The following is a 19319-nucleotide window of genomic DNA, read 5'->3' on the forward strand; positions in this document are numbered from 1 at the left end:
AGACAGACCCTTCCCTCATGGCAGAGCCTCACTAGATTCACTGGAGGTCAAGTCTAAATTATCTGGCTCTTAGTCGGAACTTGCTAAACATTGAGTAAATATAGGGATCAGGTGGTATTCTCCTAGGAAAAATACCATACAAATTAAATGATCACTTACCCATCATTTATAAAGAGAACTTAATAGCGGTCATAATGTCATGTCAATTGATTCTTAGAACAGCCTTTGAAATACGCAGGAAAGATGAGAACCCAGATTTTATAGTGGAAGAAGCTGAGGCTCAAAAGGTTGAATGACTTGATTCAATGTCCCACAAGTAGTGGAATGGAAAGACCGAGGTTTACAACTCAGACCTTCTAAGTTTTAATCCCTCCTTCTTCTAAACTACCTGGCCTCTCTTCTCAGTGTTGAGTCCCAAGAGAAGTTATTTTTTATAGGACTCAATACCCCCTCTTCTTTCTAATGCTTTACTGTTCCACTGGGTGGGCAGGAAGACTGTGCTGAGTTTATATCTTTTGTTCTCTGGGTTCTTTCTAGGGACAGGATTTCTTGCTTTATTTACCAGTCTTCAACTTCATAAGCGAGGCGACTTTCAAGTCGACTATCGCTTTAAGGGTCCAGCCCAGAACCTGGCACACTGTCCACCTTCTCCCCAGCAGCTGGGGCCTCACCTGGGTTAATGACAGAGCCCTGGGGCTGGGGGATGTCACATACTTGATATATCTTCACTGGGTTCATGGGCACCTCCTTGGTGCCGTCGTACATCAGGTTGAATTCCCTGCTCTTGTTGAGCGCACAGCGGAGCTGGGCCTTCCATTTAGCTGGGTCGGGGTCGTCCACCCCTTCCTGGTACTTCCCCTGTCTCCACAGCCCAGGCCTGAGGGATAGGAAACTGCAGTGAGTGCCTGCTTCTTGCCCAGAAACACTGGAAAGTGTGCCCGCCCTCCCTCATACAGACACAGATACACACAGCCCTGCCTGACCGCCCCATCACCCCAACTTCAATTTATAGAGACTGCAGCAGAAAACACCACGCTGGGGACCAGGCAAGGCAGGGCCTGAGAGAAATTAAGCCAAATGCAAATACAGTATCTTAAAAAGAGGAGCCTCATCTCAAGTGCTTGTGCCAGCATCATCTGTCAAGACTACAATGGCCTTAATGAAGGGTTGAAAATAAAGAAAAATCTGGAACAAGTATACACCAAAATACTCATGGTAACTTTTGGATAGCAAGATTTCAGGTAATTTTGTTTTGTTTTGTTGGCCTTATTTGTTTTTCACATGAATTGCTTATATAATAAGAAGAGAAAGGGAGGTGGCGTATGATATCAAGAATTTAGGCTTGCTGTTCCCTCTCCCTTCAGTCTTTAATCTGATGCACAAATAACTGTTGAAACCAAGTACCTTTAGGAGGAGCAGCCCATAGGAGGGCAGGAAGCACGCTCTGGGGGTTCAGCTGGCCTCAGTGCGAGGCTGAGGGCCTCAAGTCCTAATACACTCACACCACCTGCCTTTCCCTGCTTCCTCAAACTCCCACATTGGGAACATTTTGCTGGGAACACCAGTGGCTGGTGGCCTGGGCCAAAACCAGTGTGGCCCCGCCTCTCTGGTTTTCAATTTCCAGGTCTAACAGGCATTTATGTGTCTGTGCACGGGATATCAGCCCTCCCCCACTGTTAACGTATCTCAGATGTCTACACGTTCTTCAGGGCTGTGACGTATGTGCTGGTGCAGAAAAGGGGGATGTCTTTCGCAGAGGACTCCAGATCAAGAGAACGAGATGGACCGGCCAGACTGCTCCCACTTGATGTTAGGAAGATAAGGTGGCCACGGAGTTAGAATTCTGCAGGGGAACACAGTCTATATAGTCTATGGGTTTGCGGATCCACAACTTTTATTTTTTCAGTAATGCCAACCAAGCTCATAAGAGACTGACATATAATCCAGAATGCCAGTCTACTCGTTTTCAATGGGGGATAAAGCTGGTCAGTGACCAGCATGGTTAAGTCCAATAACCTGGACATAACCATGTATGATCCCAACCAGTAACTCCTGTATCTGGTTTCTAATGACAATTCCAAGAACATAAGACCCACTCAACATTTAAATCCAAATTTTCAGATGACTCCAAAGCTAAATGGAAATGATTTGATATTGAACTCTAAATTTGCATTACCTAGACTATCTCTTACCCAGTTGGGTAACCCAGAATTGACAGTAAAAGGCTCCTGCTTTCTCAAAAATCACAGGGCATAAAAATGAAAAGCACTGGAAAGTCAAGACCCCCAGTGAATTTGCAAAGCTGCTCTTGTGTCTTTCCTTTTTGACCTTGAAGCCAGGAGAAATTCTAAATATACAAATGTATTAATTTTTAAAACTTGACTTTACTGAATATTGTTCAGATCCCCAAACCTACAAAAATAATTTTATTTTTTTTTTTTTTTTTTTTTTTTGCGGTAGGCGGGCCTCTCACTGTTGTGGCCTCTCCCCTTGCGGAGCACAGGCTCCGGAGCACAGGCTCAGTGGCCATGGCTCACGGGCCCAGCCGCTCCGCGGCATGTGGGATCTTCCCAGACCGGGGCACGAACCCGTGTCCCCTGCATCGGCAGGCGGACTCTCAACCACTGCGCCACCAGGGAAGCCCAAATAATTTTATTTTTTAAAAAATGCTCCCTGCCCCAAAGGAGTTTACAATCCCTTAAAGGAGACAGATGAGTCAATAGATTAGCAATATAGATACTATGTGAACACCAGTAAAACTGCCTAATCCATAAAGAGTCAGGGGGTAGGTATGGTTGGCCAAGTTTATCAGAATTTATGATTCTAGGGCTGAATCTTGAACATGGGTAGAAGTTAACCACGTGAGAAGCGTGGGTCATGATACCCTAAGCAGAAGAAGCTTTATGGGCAAAGGCAGAGGCTGAAAAGCACAGTGCTTAGGGGACCTACAAGCAGTTCAGCTTGCGTGGAGGCAGCATGAGATGAAAGTCTGGGCTTGTAAGTAGAAACCATGCCAAGGAGTTTGGACCTGATTCTTAGAACACTGAGAACCACTGAGAGATTTAAGCAGGTTGTGATGTGATCAGATTTAAGTTTTAGAAAGAACCCTCTAGCTGCAGGACTGAAGAGGGTTTGAAGGGAGGCAAGGCATGAAGATAATACATAGTCTCTATATAACCCATATAATAGTGTTACTAGGGTCTGAACTAAGGAGGTGGCAGTAGGGATAGAGGATACAGGTAATGAGCTGTTAAAGACGTTGACTTGACAAAGCTTGATGATGAACTGATTCCTTGAAGAAGGTGAGAGAGAAATCACGGATGATTCCCTGGTTTAGGGTTTGGGAGACTGGGTGGGTGGTGATGCTGGCCACTGAGATAGGAGCAGGTTTAGAAAGATGATTTCCCTTTGGAAATGATGGATTTCAAATGCCTGTGGAAGGCCTGGGGGAGAATGCCCAGCATGCCCAGGGCAGTTTTTTATGCCCACTCACCTCTCACATCACCTGAGGGATGCTCCCTGCCTGCCTCCAGCCTGGAGGAAGGTCCACCAGATTACCGACATCTCTGCCCTGTAGGCAAGGACCAATTTCTTTTCATTTCTGTATCCCTGCTCAGGCTTTAGCACACAGTAGGTCAATGTGTATGTGTTGAATTGCCTCAGATTTACAGAAATACACTTCTTGGGGAATGAATAAGTTGCTATTACAGATGGAAGACCAGAAAAACAGCTATGAGCAGAAGGCCAAGGAGACACTGCAGAAAGTGCCGGAGGAGAAAAAGCATGCAGAACAGCAACTGCAGAGCAAACAGGTGTGGGGTGCTCCATAATCCTTGGGGCTGGGAACCCTGGGGCAGTCTGGGTGGCAAGGGAGCCAGCTGCACAACTCCCTGGAACCCCCAAGGCACCACCCACTCCTCTGATCTCCCTCAGCGGTCCCTGGCTCTGGCCGAGCAGAAGTATGAAGAGTGGAAGAGCCAGTACGAGAGCCATCCCCAGCATGCAACTGTCCCCTACCCTGCCAGCCCAGTAATCATGAATGCCATCTTCCTTCTCTTTTTTACAATGTGGTACATATGGATTTTTTTTAAATGAGATTTAACCAGCTTTTAAACCTTTCTTCTTTCTAACAATATTAGTACTCTCTGACTCTCCAAATGTGCCTTTTAAAGTTGATTTAATTTATGGAAAAATCACCCTTCATACTTTCCCTTTCTTTTTTAAACCTCCCCATGGTAGTGTAATGTAGTAGAAGGAGATTTGGCCTGGGAGTTTGGACAGATTTGGCCTGGGAGTTTGGACACCAGGGTTCTAGCTGCAGTAACCCACAGTTACACACATTATATTATTAAAGAAAAAAGTAACTTACAGAAATGTATGAGGCCATTATGCACATACACACAAATATATATTCACTCATACATCCATAAAAAAGTAGTCTGGAAGGTTCTATAAAATGTTAAAGGTGTTCATCCTAGGGTGGAGGAGAGATACGTTAACTATATTACCCTCTTAAATTTTTACAGTAAATATATATTACTTTTATAATTTAAAAAACCAAACTTTTCATTTTTAAAAACCTAAAACATGAAAGAAAACTGGAAAACCAACAAAATTAAAAAAATCCCTAAGTCTGAGGCAACGATTTTTTTATCCAAGTACAAGTGATGAATGAAAATACTAAGAATGGTGTGTGACACCTTAAAGTATAGAAAAAAATACAGTAAGGCAAATAGGCATTAAGATAATAGAATATAAAAAGTTACCCAGATATATTCAGACAACGGACTACCATTCCAGTAATAAAAAGAAATGAATTACTAATATGAACTACACGGATGAGTCACAACAACATGAGGAGCCAAAGAAGCCACGTGCAAAAGGGTACTTATTGTATGCTTCCATTCATATGAATTTCTAGAATAGGAAACACTAATACATAGTGAAAGCAAGCATGTCAGTGGTTGCCTGATGCCAGGCCTGGGAAACTGACTGTAAAAGGACAAGAAGGAACTTTTTGCAGGTATTGGAAGTGTTCTGTATCTTGACTTTGGCGATGACAATATAGATATACACATGTGTCAAAACTTATCAAATTACATACTTAAAATGGTACACCTTGTTGAATGTAATTCATACTTCAATAAAGTTGATTTTAAAGTTAAATTAAAAAGTCACCTATGGGGACTTCCCTGGTGGCACAGTGGTTAAGAATTCGCCTGCTAATGCAGGGGACGTGGTTTCAAGCCCTAGTCTGGGAAGATCCCACATGCCGCCGAGCAACTAAGCCCGTGCGCCACAACTACAGAGCCTGTGCTCTAGAGCCCGTGAGCCACAACTACTGAGCCCGTGTGCCACAACTACTGAAGCCCACGTGCCTACAGCCCATGCTCCACAACAAGAGAAGCCACCACAGTGAGAAGCCGGCGCACTGCAACAAAGACACAATGCAGCCAAAAATAAATAAATTAATAATAATTTTTTAAAAAATCGTCACCTAGATGTCTGAGTGAGACAGGGTTCCTTTACACTTTCAATCCCAGCTCTTCTCTGAAGCCTCCCCTCATTCACCCTGGCAGCATGTGACCACTCGGCATCTCTTTAACACCTTATATTTATCGGTTCCACTCAGATTTGATGCTTGAAAAGTTTTGTATATTTTATGTCCATCTTCCATTAAACTTGGTTCCTCTAAGGCAGGAACAATAATCTCTTTCATAAATTGAGACCATTACAAAAACAGAATTATGTTCCCTTTCCTCTCAATCAGGGGAATTTGAAGTAGGATTGATGAAATCCTGGAAATCATAAGCAAAAATGTCATTGCTGCATTTTTATGGCCAGAGGGTCCTGTGTTTTCATCAGATTCTTGAAGATATCACAGAGCCCGACAATGTTAAGAATCTCTGCTTTGAATCCATGGGCTTTCACCCAGCTCTATGGTACAAGGCACCCTGCCCCTGGGGCAATCTGTCTGTGGTCCCTGCAAAGATGATAAACCCACATCAAAGACACTTACTCTTCTGCATGTCAGTAGACTCTACTGGCATCTCTTCCTCCACAACGATGTCACTATCGCCATCTTCAAGATTCATTTCTGTCTCATCTAGAACACTGTCTTCTTCCTCTTCCTCCTCCTCATCTTCCTTGGAAACATCCTTTAATGTGGCAAGTAGTCTGTTGTAACCAGAAACTTGTTCTGGTTCACTCGATGCTTCACTTTCAGAACTTGAAGTATCTCTAAACTCTCTGACTAAAAGGAAAATGGGGATTTTAAAAACACAAATTATATTGTTCTTGTTGCTACCCCACGACTGTCATCAGGCCCACAGTGGAACCAAGTTCAGGCTTTTCTAAATAAAAACTAGCTTTTCTGCAAATATGCAACCCTATCTATTCAACCAAACCTAGCACCAAATTTGTTTAAAACAGCTAATCTAGCTATGATTCTAGAAGCGCTTCCTCTTCTTTGAACTGCTAATGTTCCACATGGGAAGACAGCAAACTAAACACAGGGAGCTTTAGGTTATAAGGCGATCTAACCTATGTGTCAGACATCTGGCACCTTTAAAGGAGCAACAGGTAAACTTACAACAAAAAAAGTGTACTTTATTTCTGAGTCTGTGGTAATGAAATAAGACCTTTGATGATTTTGCACTCTATTTTATGTTAAGCAAACATGACATTCCCTCTTAGGATTCACCAAGAGCCCTCTGGTAAGCCTCCTTACCAGGTTCTAACAGGCTAATCTCTCAGGACAGTTTCATACTCTATACTATATTAGTTATCACAATGGCATTTTAACAGACATCTGCACTTAAAACTAAGCAATATTACTAAAATATAGCTTACATCTAAAATCAAAAAGAGTGGAAATGTAGCCAAACTTTATTACCATATATAATCTTAAAAGTAACAGTCCAGAATCTACTATCATAAAGAAGGTATTGGGCTTCCCTGGTGGCGCAGTGGTTGAGAGTCCGCCTGCCGATGCAGGGGACACGGGTTCGTGCCCCGGTCTGGGAAGATCTCACATGCCGCGGAGCGGTTGGGCCCGTGAGCCATGGCCGTTGAGCCTGCGCGTCCGGAGCCTGTGCTCCGCAATGGGAGAGGCCACAACAGTGAGAGGCCCACGTACAGCAAAAAAAAAAAAAAAAAAAGAAGGTATAAAGCATTACCAGTTGACAAGTCTGTGGTTTTGCTTCCTTTCTGGAAACCCTGAGAAGAAACAGGCAATGTTAAACTTTAACTACTAGTATGTAGCAATTAGGAAAAGTCTAATGATACAACTTTAAATGAACATGGCAGACTATACCGTTATAAATACATTATATCTATTATCAAGTAAAAACTCCATATGCATTTGGACAGGTTTTGGAAGGATATGCCAAATAGATAATAAGAGACGAATGAAAAAGTCTAACAAGACCACATGACAAATACTACAGTCACACAGTAACAGGCTCTCATCCAAAAGATGGGAAATTTTGGCAAATAAAAGCCCTCGGGGTTCACCTTTTCTAGCAAATTTCTTAAGTAGACTATCCCTCTAACTGTTGATAAAGCAGCCCAAAGGGGTGGGATGAGCACTAAGATCATAACTGAGAGTCTGGACACTTATAGAGGAACCCACAACTACCCAAACATTAGTTTCCTCATGGTCATTGAATAGATAGGTGATGTTGAGGGTCCCAAGCAATTCTTTTTTTCTTTTTTTTAAACTTATTTATTTATTTTTGCCTGCTATGGGTCTTCGTTGCTGCGCCCGGGCTTTCTCTAGTTGCGGCGAGAGGTGGCTTCTCTTGTTGTGGAGCAGGGGCTCTAGGCTCGCGGGCATCAGTAGTTGCACCACCCTGGCTCAGTAGTTGTGGCTCGCGGGCTCTAGAGTGCAGGCTCAATAGTTGTGGCGCACGGGCTTACTTGCACCGCGGCATGTGGGATCTTCCCGGACCAGGGCTCGAACCCCTGTCCCCTCCGTTGGCAGGCGGATTCTTAACCACTGCGCCACCAGGGAAGCCCCCAAGCAATTCTTTAAAAACATATAAAACGAAAACAAGCTTATAATATCTCTGCCCAGTCGCCACACAGGAGGCGTGCCGTCTAGCATAAAACTACAGGCTCAACAAAGGGTAGGAAGACCGGTGAAGAACCCCATCTCAGGCGGGAAGCCGCCAGGATCCCCGGGCGAGCTAGGCCGGCGCCGGGGCAGCGTGGGACGCGGCGGGAGCTGCCCTCTCACTACCCCCGGGGCACCGGCGGACCAAACGCGAGGACACGCGGGCTCCCACCGGGAAAGGACGCCGGCAGCGCCGGTCCCAGCCTTGCCTCTCCATACCTGTCATAGAAGGGATGCTCCTCGCGGAAATCCCTTAGATGCTTCTTCTGCTTTTTAGTTAGGGAGTTGAGCAGCTGGCTCTGGCTCCGGCTCCGGCTCCCGCTCCGGCTCCCGCGTTAGCCCATGGGGAAGACGTCAAGTCAGCCAACCTCCAAGCATCGCGTTTTTCACCTGGAAGTAGTCTCGTCAACCAACTCACGCGGGATTGCCAACGGCGCTTTACGGCGGAAGCAGGGTGCCATAAAGCAGACCCGCTTTACGTCGCGCTTGTACGACAGGCGTTAGAACTTCCTGTTTCCCATTCCGCCCCCTAGCGAGGCTCTTTGGAAGCACGTGCACGCATGCGCAGCTTTTCTCTGAGCCCCGTAAGGAAGGCAGGCAGGGAGGCTTCGGGCTTCCCCAGGTGGGTAAATGGGTGGGTGTACTTTGTGCGTCTGTTTTGGCTGTGAGAATCAGCCTGCATAAACGTGTAGTAACTGAGATGGTTGAATGCAGTGCCTTTATATTATGCCATAATACAAATACCAGCTAACATTTAAGGCTGCCGGTGCATCTCAATTCATCCTCACAACAGTAAACAAATAGGCCTTGTTAATAAGCCCGATATTGGAGATGAGAAAGCTGATGCTTACAAAAGGTTACATACACACTAGCAAGAGAGGAGATGGAAACCTAATTCTCTCTGATGCGACCACAGGCTTTTCCCACTAGGATCTGCCACATGCGTGTGCTACGTGAAGAATGAGGACGCAAGGCTGAGATTCCCGCCCTTACCCTACCCCCTCATTGCCTGAAAGTATTGCAAGGGCCCTTGGTAACACATCTGTTCTGGCATTTTTCATGTTATAAAAGCAAAAACACATCCAGAGAGGTAAAGTGACTTTCCTAAATCACCCGGAGAGTCGACGTTAGAGAAAGCAGTAAAACTCAATAAAAGTGTCTCAAAACTGAACTGGGGCAAATTGGGATGGAAAACTTTTAAAGGGTAAGTAACTTTTCTGTATCTGGGTCGTGGTGGTGGTTACACCTGGTATACAATTACCAAAATTAATCAAACTGTACCTTTGAAATTGGTACATTTTAATGCAAGTAAATAATAATCTCAATAAACAAAGAGGTAAAAACAGCGCAACTGGACTTAATACTCTAGAGACAGGCAGAGTGTGCAGGGATACTTAAAAACCACAGGATAGGGCTTCCCTGGTGGCGCAGTGGTTGAGAGTCCGCCTGCCGATGCAGGGGACACGGGTTCGTGCCCCAGGTCTGGGAAGATCCCACATGCCGCGGAGTGGCTAAGCCCGTGAGCCATGGCCGCTGAGCCTGCGCGTCCGGAGCCTGGGCTCCGCAACGGGAGAGGCCACAACAGTGAGAGGCCTGCGTACCGCAAAAACAAAACAAAAAAAAAAAAAAGAAGAAGAAGAAGAAAAGGAGAGCTTAGAAGCTTTCCTTCAAATGGGCCCCTGCTATGATACCCTGAGCCATTTGATACAAAACCTCAAGGTACACAGAAGACTTTGGGAGCCAGTCTGATTCTTCCTTCTCCTATTACAGAGAAAGAGGAAAACATCCTTTTCTTTCCAAACATCCATCATCTCTCCCCCTCTCTACCTCCTGAAAGAACTCAATTCCACATACACTGTTTATTCTAGGCAGTAGGCTGGGAATACGGAACAAAACTCTTTGCATGCTATATTCTATGTCCTGTCTCCTAGAAAGTTGTAGTTTCTGTTGTCTTTAAGTTGGTCCATTGGATATCAGAGGTGAATTTATAAAACTATACTTCCCTTTCCACTTACTTTGTTTTGTTTTGTTTTGTTTACTTGAAGTATAGTTGATTGACAATGTTGTGTTTCAGGTGTACAGCCAAGTGATTCAGATATATATATATTTCTTTTTCAGATCCTTTTCCATTATAGGTTATTACAAGGCATTGAATATAGTTGCCTGTGCTATACAGTAGGACCTTGTAGTTTATCTACTTTATATATAGTATACACTTACTTTGTGTGATCCAGGCTGGTCAGACCACATGATTATTTTCACTTTTGATATAATTTTTTCAGGTCCAACCTCAAATCTTTGATAAGAAGATATTTTAAAATAAGTTTAGCATCTGCATGCTCTAAATCCAACAGTAGTTATTAGAGATATGGTTTTGCACTAGGTATTCCTCTCTTTTTTGTTCTTGGCCAACCAATTGAAAATTAGCTTTTATTTTCTGGTTGGTTTGCTAGATGTTTATGACTATAATAAAAGTCTTAAATTTTGTCTCATATCTTAAAACACAATCTGAATTAGCAATGGATATTGTGCTATACATAGGGGCTGTGATATAAATATAGTTTCTAACTTCAAAAACATATAACCTAGAAGGGAACACAGACACATATGCAGCAATTATGGCAACTGCATTTGTTTACTAAGTGAAATAGTACTGAGATGGATAAAGTGCTAGCAAGCCTTGAACAGCCAAATCAGCTTCAAAAATAGATGTGCAGTTCTTTAAAAATATTTTTAACATTTTTCCAGCTACATGTAGAATATAACAGCATAAAAATGGTATGGGTTTTATTTTAAGTAATTAAGCATTTTGACATCGTCATAATGAAATTAAATCCAGAAGGAGGTTTCTCTCCATGATCTCTTGAAATGGTCCTTGATCATCCACAATATTTCCCATCATCACAAAGGTGATACCAAGGGCAGGGAACTCCAACATTATTAAAGTTTCATAAAGCAAAGTCAATTTTAAGAATATAATGTCCCCAAACTGATAAAGGTCTTGACAGATAATTTCAAGGGAAACATAAATTATTTTCTGTTTGTCAGAGGGCAAAAATATTTAGATTGAGTTAATGAATGGTAGAGTTTTTGAGTGGAGAGTGTCCTTAAAATATTATGTAGATCTGTCTGTACTGTCAACAGATGCTAGCTATGTGGCATTATTTATATGTAAACAAATTTAAAAATAAGATTAAAAATTCAGTTCCTCAGTTGCATTTGCCATATTTCAAAGATGTTTATTAGCTGCATGTAGCTATTAAATACTGCTTTGCATAATACAGATATAGAATATTTTCATTATCACCAAAAATTCTATTGAGCAATACTAAAATTATACTCAGATATTCACAGAGAAGGCAACCAAGTCTCAAGGAAATAATCTAACTTCCCCAAGGTCACACAGCTATGTTTTTAAAGAAAAACAAAATGACACAAAGGAAATAGTAACAGAGGCATTAAAGAAACCCAGTAAGTTTCTGGAGCAGTCAAAGTAGGGTTTAAAAGTGCATACTTAGCTGTTAGCAGGGTTGAAGCTCTTGATGGTTGGTAAGATCTACCTGCCTGAATTTGGACATTAGCATTTTATGCAATGAATTAAAAGCAAAAAATCCTTTCAACGTGTGGCTGCCAGCTCCATATTTTTAGCCACTGCCATGCTTCCAGATTATGTTTATCACTTTCATATACAGGGCACCACTGTGAAATGTGATGGTTTATCTGACCCCAGAGAAATCAAGAAATCTTGTGGGGGCTATGGCTATATTTGAAAAGGTTGATTTTTAAATGCATCATGCAGACTGGCCCTGTTTTAAAAGGGATTCCTGCCATCAATAATCAAAATGTAAACTCTCTTCTCACCTTGCAAAAGTCAAAGATAGTCCCTGCATCTTTATTATTTCCTTGAAATCCAAATATTATTTTTCCATTCTCTAACTTGTTTTCCTCACAGTGTGATCAACTATTGCCAAGGAAAGAAAGGTTAGATTTATCAATCAAAGTTTGCTAAAGGCCCCCTAGGTAATTGAACGCTCAGGAGAAACAATCCTCATGCATTCTTTTTCTGTTGTTTCAATAGCTTTGTTTCAGTATGTTTTGTTCTGTAGCAGAGGTTCTGTGACGTGCTTATCTTCCTCAGAGGTCCAGAAAGCCTGCGAGTCTGTGGATAAAGAAGGGTAAGGAGAGAGAGGGAAGGAGGATAGAGAGCGGCTCAGGGCTGAGATAAGGACAGTGGTCTACAGCCTCCTGGGGGTGAGGCTGGGGTGCACAGACACCCACGACTAATCTAGACAGAAACTGAGTAATCAAGGGGATGACCACTGTGAAGTCACGTGGTCACCTCTCCCTCTAGAAATAAACATTGCCCTCAGTAAGTCTCCTCCTGCCCCAGAAGAGCATTAGGAAGGTCTGGAGAGGGGGATTATTGGCAGAAATGGAAAAATCAGGTTGAAGGGATTAGCCTGGAGCAGAGAGACCAAGAACCCCAAGCCAGTAGGTGGAAGGCAGACTTTTCATGGAAGTCTCCAAGCCCAAGTCAAGTTCTGGGACCACCAAGTACAAGTCAAAGAGTGCGCATTTAGCCCCTTTGGGCCCCCATGGGAGTGGAGGAAGACTGGAAAGAGAGGGAGAATTGAAGGTACAGTATTTACTATGGGATTTAACTCCTGAAAGGCCTCCCAGTAGCTTCAGATCTGCTCAAGAATCCTTCATGTCCTGCTGGTTTGCAGTGAGTGGCTCACAGCTTCAAGGCCTCCTCTGCCAGATGGAGAACTATTTCAAACATCCTGCCTCTATTTTGTACTGTAGCAATGCAGACAGGAAACCTGACCCCATTTTCAGGTTCTAAAAAGAAATTCTAAGTACCTGAAGGGCTGAGGAACATGGTGGCTTTTGTTTAAGATGGGGAGCTAGAGAGCACATACCTGGACTTGGGCCTGCAGCAGCACCAAATTGCACCAAGAGTTCCCTTTAGTTTCTCTCGCATCTCTGTTTCTCCTTTTCTCTCTGCTGGATTAGCCACGGGGACTCCAAGTTCTTCATTGTGTGGTCCTGGTACCAAGATGCTCCTGGGAATTATAAAGCTATTCACCTTCTACACCGAGCACTTCTTATTTTTTCCCCAGCAACGTTAAGTCATCCTTAAGAGGAGTCAGGTGCTAGCTCTTAAATATATTTTAGTCATCCCTTTGTACATTAAGTGCTCTTTCTTGGAGACTGCTCCTGACGTGGCGTTCACCGTGCTCTCAGCTGGCCTCCTGAAGTTCTGCCCTGCCTTCCCCACCAGGTACAGTCCAGGAGCTGCCTACCTCAGGGTGATAGGTGATCTTCTAGTTGCTTTATTCCTTTCCCTTTTGCATTTAGAGAATATAATTTGAATACATAAACTTCTCTGTGACCACAGCTTTATTTGCAACCCACAGGTTTTGTTATGGCATATTTTCATTATCATTCAATTAATAAAATTCTAATTCCCATTGTGACTTTATCTTTGACCTACATAATGATCAGAAGTATGTTTTTAATATCCAACTATTTGGTAAAATATTGGTTATATATTTTTAAATTTCTTGCTTATTCGGAGTCTTGTTTTATAACCGGAATATAGTCAATTTTATAAATGTGCCATGTGCACCTAAAAATTTCTGCGTAATGTATATATTCCATCATTGTTGGTGCAGTGTTTTATGTAAACTTAGGCCAAAGTTATTAATGATGTTATTCAGATCTTCTCTAATCTGCTGATTTGTTGCTGTGGTTCTCTGTTACTGATCTAGGTAATTTAGATTTTTCTATTTCTACTTAGTTTTTTGGAATTTCCTTTCATCTATTGCATTGAAGTGTAGATTTATAATATATTGCTTGTAAAGTAACAGTGGGTTTTATTATCCTGCCTTATCACCAGTGATACTTTTTGCTTTCAAATCTATGTTAACATTAAAAAATCTTCTTCAATTTTACTTATTGTTGTTACGACATCATTTTTGAATCCTTTAGTTTTCAATCTGACTCTTGTCTCTTGTAGGTGGCATAGAATTAGGTTTTTTGTTTCAATAATCCTTGTCCTTTAATTTGAGTATTTACAGTTAATGTATTTTCTTATAGACCGTTTACTCCTCGTTTACTATTTGTCTCACCTTGTTATGTTCCTTCTGCTCTTCTTTCTTCCTTTTAGATTTCTTCAAATTCCATTTTCCCTTGTATTAGCTTGTTATTTTTACATAAGTAGCAGTTACACATGTACCATGACTTATTAGCTCTTTTACTGCTTCTCAAGCAATGCTGAGATCTTAAATTTCTTTTACTAGTTTTTCCTCTTCCATTTGTTTGAATGCATTCTAATTTTTGATATACTTTTATTACTCTTTTGTGCAGTTAGATTTTATTTAGGTTTATCCACTTATTTATCCTTTCTGTTATACATAATTCTTTATAAAGTCCTTATTTTCGTCTGTGATAATCTTCCTTTTGCCTGCGGGTATCCCTTTATAATTTAATTCAGTCAGTTCTGATGAGAACATATTTTCTAAATTTTGTTTGTCTGCAAATTTCCTTATTTCATCTTTCCTTCCAAACAACATTTTCTCTGCCTCTAGAATTCCCAATGGGCAGTTCTTTTCTTTAGCACTTAAAAATGTTATTCCATTATTTTCTAGTATCCAGTCAGTTTCGTTGAGAAGAAAGCTGTAATCTTAATCCTATTATTCCTTTGAAAGTAATCTCTCTCTTTTTCCTCAGGCTTCTTTTAAGATGTCATGATTTTCTTTACTATTCATGAATTGTACTGTGGTGATCTTAGGTGTGGTTTTCTTTGTATTTGTTCTTGTTGCATTTTTTAGTGCTTACTGAATTTATGGCTCCATATATTGTTTTTAGTTTTAGAGAACTCTCAGCTGTTAATATTTCTGAAATATTGTTTTCATCCCAATCTCTCTCTCCTTTTTTCTTTGGACTCCAGTTTACACATATGATAAAAATGTTTACTGTGGCCCATATGTCTCAAGTGCGCTTTTGTGTACTTTTTATTCTTTTCGTTTCCCATGCTTTAGTCTTAATATTGTTACTATTCTATCTTCAGTTCACTTACCTCTCTTTACCTGTGTCCAATCCACTACCGAGTTTTAAATTTCATATAATTTTTAATTCCGTCAGTTCAGCTTCAATCAGTTTATAGTTTCTAGTTGTCAAGTTAAGTTCTCCACCTTGTCATCTATTTTCTTGAACTTGATAATATTTACCAAAATATGTATGAACTTTAATGTTTAGGTCATCTATGATTCTGATTCTGTTTTGTTTTTTATTCTAATTCTCCTTTTCTTGGTAGTCTTGGTGGTTCTTCAGTGAATACCAGACTTGGGATATGACACGTTGTAGAGAATCTGAATGACATTACAGTTGCCCTTTGAACAACCTGGATTTGAACTGCACAGGTCCACTTATACATGGATTTTTTTTCAATAAGTAATACAGTACTACATGATCTGTGGTTGGCTGAATCCTCACATTCGGAACCACAGATAAGAAGGGCCGACCATCAAGTTATATGTGGATTTTTGACTGTACAGGGAGTCAGCGTCTCTAACCCCTACCTTGTTCAAGGGTCAACTGTATTTTCTTGAGGAGAGAATTTCCTATTCTTCTTCTTTTTTTTTTTTTTTTTTTTTTGCGGTACGCGGGCCTCTCACTGTTGTGGCCTCTCCCGTTGTGGAGCACAGGCTCCGGACGCGCAGGCTCAGCGGCCATGGCTCACAAGCCCAGCCGCTCTGCGGCATGTGGGATCTTCCCGGACCGGGGCACGAACCCGCATCCCCTGCATCGGCAGGCAGACTCTCAACCACTGTGCCACCAGGGAAGCCCGAATTTCCTATTCTTAGGTAGGGAGCAGAGGGGAAGATCACCGCAGTCACTGGACCAAATTCATACGCATTTTCCTTCTTTATAAGGTTCAGTGTAGATGTTGCACCAACCTTCCTAACACACAGACACACACACACACACAAACACAGACACACATACACACACACACATGTAGAGACTTTCAATGTCCTAATTCATATCATTAGCTTTCCATTGGGCCACACATCTTTCATAGGTTCTGAACCCCAATTTTGTCTCTTCAGCATTATGAGCCAACTAAGTCTTTGCTTTGACTTCAGTTAGCTTTTGTTTGACTTCTTAGCATCTTGCCTTGTCTACCTATTATGCATGGAAAATACTGCAAGGGAACACTGTTGCTGAATCCAGCTCCGTTCTCTGAATCTTTACTTTCTTTGTGATTTTGGTCCTTAAAATTCTAGCTGCCTTGTTATTTCTCAATTCCAACTCTGGTTCCCTTAGTCCTATGACATTGTCCTAAGATCTACTGGCTTTTCTATCTCTTAGGAGCCACATTTGGTTTCTCAGACTTTTGCTCTTCATCAGTAGTTTCTAAATGATTGGGCTAGAAAAGCATGTGCAGAATATTGTTCTCACTTCAGTGAGTTTCTTTCTCTATTTTACTTTTCTAGGTAATGGCTACCTCAGTAGCTTTCTAACGCTCACAGTCCAATGTTGCTTATGATTTATCTGGCCTAAGGTAAACTGATATAGTTGGAAACAGAAGTTCATACCCACCATTTTAACAATTCTGTTTTGTCTTTCTATGAATTCTTTTTGTCCCATCTTCTGTCACTTTTTCCTACCCAAACTTCCCATTCTCACAGATAGATTATTTTAAGATTAAAAATTATTATTAAGCTAATATGTTAATTTTGAAAGGAATTAACTTTGCTTTCAACAAGAACACAGATTGGTGAATGGAATACGGAAGATTCCTTAAGACCTTTTTCATCTCTAAGAGTAGTATCCAACCGTCAGTACCATCATAAGTTTGTCAACTATGGAAGAAAGCAGTCTTTATAAAATCAGCATTATTCAATAATCTCAAAACTGCTTCACTTTCCTGCTCATGCCACCAATTTCCAAATGTTTGATAGGAGCAGAGAATCATGGGATGGGTCATGGAGAAATGGTCTGTCATAGTAACTATAAATATTGGAAGAATGGAATTATAAATAAAGAGGGTTTTCTATGAATATATTTGAAGTGTTTGTTCCTAAAGAACTTTTAGAATAAGACTCAAAAGTTTAACCTAGAAACACCTCTTGATAAGTACGAAACTCAGTAAAATTTATCATAATAGTTTTTTCTCTTGTGTTATGTGATTGTCAGAGTCACACAAAACTATGTTTTTCTGGACTTCACAGATCTTCTTATTTTTACTATGGGATCAGTGGCCCTACATTTTTGAAACGTGGCAAAATAGTTAAAATTGGAACATTTCCCCAAAATCCAGGGCATATGACTTAATTTCTGTAGAAGGCAATATTATATTTCTGTCTAGTTTTGGGGTAAACATTTTCATACCTGCCAATCCAATTTGACTAACGTATCATTTTTACAATGCATTAGTGTAAATTAAATGGTAAATTCAGTCAAACAGGTATTTCATACATCAAAAAGGAAAATCAGTCAACACAACTCTCTGACTGAAATGAATGAAGAAAACAATTCAAGGCAAACAACTGTCCCAGTAGACTTGTATAAATACAGTAGTGGTGTCATGTGCAGAATTAATCTTCCCTCACCCTTAACTGGAGAACACTCTGCCAGCCAATTCAGTCACTCAAATGATACTGAATTATAATATTCCAGTTTCATTTACTCTCACTTACTGGTGACTGCCCTTCCTTCTCCTTCATCTGTCCATCAGTGGAGAATGTCAGAGCAGGAGAATAGTAATATTGGCCTATTGTAATGTACTGTCTTGAATTCTACAGCTTCAAAATTCTTAGGCTAACTCAATGATCTTAAAGAGTCTGGTGCAGAAAGGATATGTGAATTAAATCGCAGACCACTGGCTGACCCTTCCAGCACTAACACCCCTTATTCCTGGTTCTAATATATCACAGAATACTCAAGAGGAAGGTTTTGAGTGGTCAGCATAAATATGGCTCCAAAGCAGGCACATGGAAAAGAAATGTTGTCATCTCTGATCCACTTTCAAGTTGACTTGTCTTTTACTCATAAACCAGATTCAGTGTGAATTCTGTTCTGCTAAATGTTAGAGAATCTGTTGGAGGAGTGTGGCTAATTCTTTTGAATTTTTTTACTCTCTAACTTTTTGTTTTTTTAACATCTTTATTGGAGTATAATTGCTTTACAATGCTGTGTTAGTTTCTGCTTTATAACAAAGTGAATCAGCTATACATATACATATATCCCCATATCTCCTCCCTCTTGTGTCCCTCCCACCCTCCCTACCCCACCCCTCTAGGTGGTCACAAAGCACCGAGCTGATCTCCGTGTGCTATGTGGCTGCTTCCCACTAGTTTGTATTTTACATTTGGGAGTGTATATATGTCCAAGCCACTCTGTCACTTCATCCCAGCTTACCCTTCCCCCTCCCCGTGTCCTCAAGTCCATTCTCTACATCTGCATCTTTATTCCTGTCCTGCCCCTAGGTTCTTCAGAAGAATTTTTTTTTTTCAGATTCCATATATCTGTGTTAGCATACGGTATTTGTTTTTCTCTTTCTGACTTACTTCATTCTGTATGACAGTCTCTAGGTCCATCCACCTCACTGCAAATAACTCAATTGCATTTCTTTTTATGGCTGAGTAATATTCTACTGTATATATGTGCCACATCTTCTTTATCATTCATCTGTCGATGGACACTTAGGTTGTTTCCATGTCCTGGCAGTTGTAAATACTGCCACAATGAACATGGTGGTACATGTCTCTTTTTGAATTATGGTTTTATTAGGGTATATGCCCAGTAGTGGGATTGCTGGGTCATACGGTAGTTCTATTTTTAGTTTTTTAGGGAACCTCCATACTGTACTCAATAGTGGCTGTATCAATGTACATTCCCACCAACAGTGCAAGAGGGTTCCCTTTTCTCCACACCCTCTCCAGCATTTACTGTTTGTAGATTTTTTGATGATGGCCATTCTGACTGGTCACAGAAAGAACTTTGGCATGGTGTTCATCATCTAACTTATCCTAACATGCAGACATTTATGAGAGTAAAGTCAGGTCTTTGCCAGAGTGAGTTGCTTATTTGGGCAACTGGGTCAAATCAAAAGGGCAAATGTAGGCTGCCAGGGTAAATAAGGAGAGGATAAACAAAAAGAACGAACCATATCATTCATCAGTGATTTTCC

This window comes from Hyperoodon ampullatus (genome assembly GCF_949752795.1).
Source record: "Hyperoodon ampullatus genome assembly, contig: scaffold_117, whole genome shotgun sequence".
NCBI classification, from domain to species: Eukaryota; Metazoa; Chordata; class Mammalia; order Artiodactyla; family Ziphiidae; genus Hyperoodon; species Hyperoodon ampullatus.